Raw genomic sequence first — 2,884 nt, 5'->3', positions numbered from 1 at the left:
TTACCAACATGACACATTACCAACATGACCGTTACCAACGTGACCATTACCAACATGACATGTTACCAACATGACCATTACCAAGATGATACATAACCAACATGACATGTTACCAACATGACATGTTACCAACATGACATGTTACCAACATGAACGTTAACAACATGACCATTACCAACATGACATGTTATCAATATGACCATTACCAACATGACATGTTACCAACATGACCATTACCAATGTGACATGTTACCAACATGACCATTACCAACATGACATGTTACCAACATGACACATTATCAACATGACATGTTACTAACATGACTGTTATCAACTGGATCCGTAACCAAAATGAAACTTCCTAACTGGACACATTACCAACAGGACACGACACAAAAGGGACACGTTGCCAAGAGAACACATTGCCAGCAGAGAGTGGCATGGCAGTGCAGTTGAAGCAGTGGTCTCAGACAGAGAAGGCAGCAGGACTGCTTCCTGGCTTTTTCTTTGTGTTCTGTCTGTGCACCCTTGGGTTTTTCTGGATACTTGAGTTTTTTACTGCAGACATAAAAACATAATTTAGCTTTACGTTATCTCTACAGATGTGAGTGAGAGTATGAATGATTGATGATATTGACCTGTGATAGTTCTGCGTCTTGTCCAAGGTGTACTCCACTCTACCTTTCATGCAGTGACTGTTGGTGATAGACACCAGCGGCCCCATGATCAAAAAAGGAAAAGTGGTTAAAGCGTATGTATGTAAGTATGTATGTATGTGTGTAAGTATGTAGGTATGTAGGTAGGTAGGTGTGTGTATGCATATGTGTGGGTATGTTGGTATGTACAAGGCAGTGTAGAATACTAAAAACAGGAACATATCTCCATCCGTACGTATTTCATGTATGGATATACGTATGATGGATGTATGGATGGATGTCACTAAGGTGAATGAAACTAACGTACCACTTTACAAATCTTGCAAAGGTAGTCACATTATATCCATTTAAAAATGAACCCACTCAGCAGCGCATCAATACACAGGCAAAACTTTTTGTTTTAAAGACGTGACAAGCTTCGAATGCAGCCGCCCCACATTCTGTCACCTGACTGCCGTCTTCTGTTTCGTCTCGTTTGATTTTTGATTCAAACTCAACGGCGTATTTTGTTGCTGTGGATGTATTTTCCTCATATTCTTTAAAAATTATAAATTTTCTTTTTTGATCTCGTTTTTTTCCCAATTTTCCCCATTAGGTGTATTAATATGCTGTAAAAACTGTGACAAGTTAATCTGCGCTTAATCCTTGTGTGCATTGTTTGATTGACACTAAACACAGCCCCAATGATTAGAGGTCTCCCTTCTTTCTTAATATTAGATACACATCAAATCTTCGGTTTAAAATGTGGAGCATCAACTGTAGTTTCCAGAACAAGTGACGAGGGACAGACATGTTCAGTGTCACACAAAGAATGCCTGGAGCCTCTGCATCTAGTCTACACCTACAAACTGTCAAATTACACCTGCGACTTACAGACAAGTGCAGACTGCACACTGTATTTGTACAATTCATTTTCTTTTTTAATTTAGTGGGCGTGGCTTATATTCAGGTGCACTCAATAGTTCGGAATTTTCTTCTGTACATTTCTGGACTCAAACTACTTCAAAATATTTTCAACCATTCAAGTATCAAGTACACTTTTTAATTCTTTAATTTTAGGTTTTTTTTGTTGTTGTTATTTTTTGTAATTGTATAGAACTGCATGAAAATGAAAATCTCTTCAAATCACTAAAAACATTTTGTCTCTGTGACATCTGATTCAGCATACTTGCCTTTTTTTTTACCATTTAGTTCATTTTAGTTTTTACTTGGTGCTTTATGGTTGTTTTTGTAGCTACTGTTGACTTCGTCTTGCATTTCAGTTAATGTCCTGCTAATTTTAACATTTAGCTGCAGCTTTGCAGCTTTTAGTTACAGGTTTGTTTAGTTTAGATTTTAGCTGATGTTTTGTTAATTTTAGCTTTAACCTTTTGGCTTTTTTTGTATTTTAGCTTTTGTTTAGCCAAACATAATTTTGGGTCTGATCAGTTTAACAACTCAGTTTCAGCTTCTTCAACAAAACTAGATTTTCACAGAAAATGCTCGTGTTTCTGGTGTACTGAATGTTTTTCTGCAGGTTGCTGCTGACATTTAAATATCCGTAAAGCGAGCAAATCGTGTAAATTAATTTTGTTCACCATTTGTCCACTTGAAGCCTCTGCTCAGCGACGCAGAGTATCTTGATGGGGTTGTGGCTTTAACAGGAAGAGAAAGCAGCAGCAGGATGTGGGGCCGTCTGCCTACCTTTGCAGAAATGGACCTCGAGCTTCAGGACAAATTCTCAGCTTGTCAGCTTTTGTCTTAAACACGATTAGTGCGGACAGTATGCAACATTTAGAGTTTTCTGCAGGTTGTCCTCCTAACCATATATCGGTCCGGCTCTATTACATAGAGCAAAGCCCCTAATATGACTCCAGAAATTCTAAGGCCAAAATTAATTTCATCACGTTATTGAAATTTCAGAAATACTAAAGCAAAGGGTGGAGAAAAAGAAAAATGTACATCAAGTAAGCATTTATATCTAAAGTGAAATTGCATTAGTTTTAAAAGAACCACGCATGTGTATAAATAATTTTCCCTCTGAATATTATTATTTAATTTCCCTCTGGGATTAATAAAGTACTTTTGAAATGAATTGAATTATGAAGAGCACTCTTCCCCCGGCTCTCGCTGGACTCTCTGCCTGAAACTGTGCAGCGTCCACAGACTCAGACGGTCTGACAACTGCTCAACACCAAATAGAAGTTTTGTCTTATTTCCAGTCCATAAAAAGATTCATTGTTGTCTTT

The sequence above is a fragment of the Nematolebias whitei genome, chromosome 16, assembly GCF_014905685.2.
Source record: "Nematolebias whitei isolate Nwh7 chromosome 16, NemWhi1, whole genome shotgun sequence".
Classification (NCBI taxonomy): Eukaryota; Metazoa; Chordata; class Actinopteri; order Cyprinodontiformes; family Rivulidae; genus Nematolebias; species Nematolebias whitei.
Note: the sequence above shows the minus strand (reverse complement) of the source record.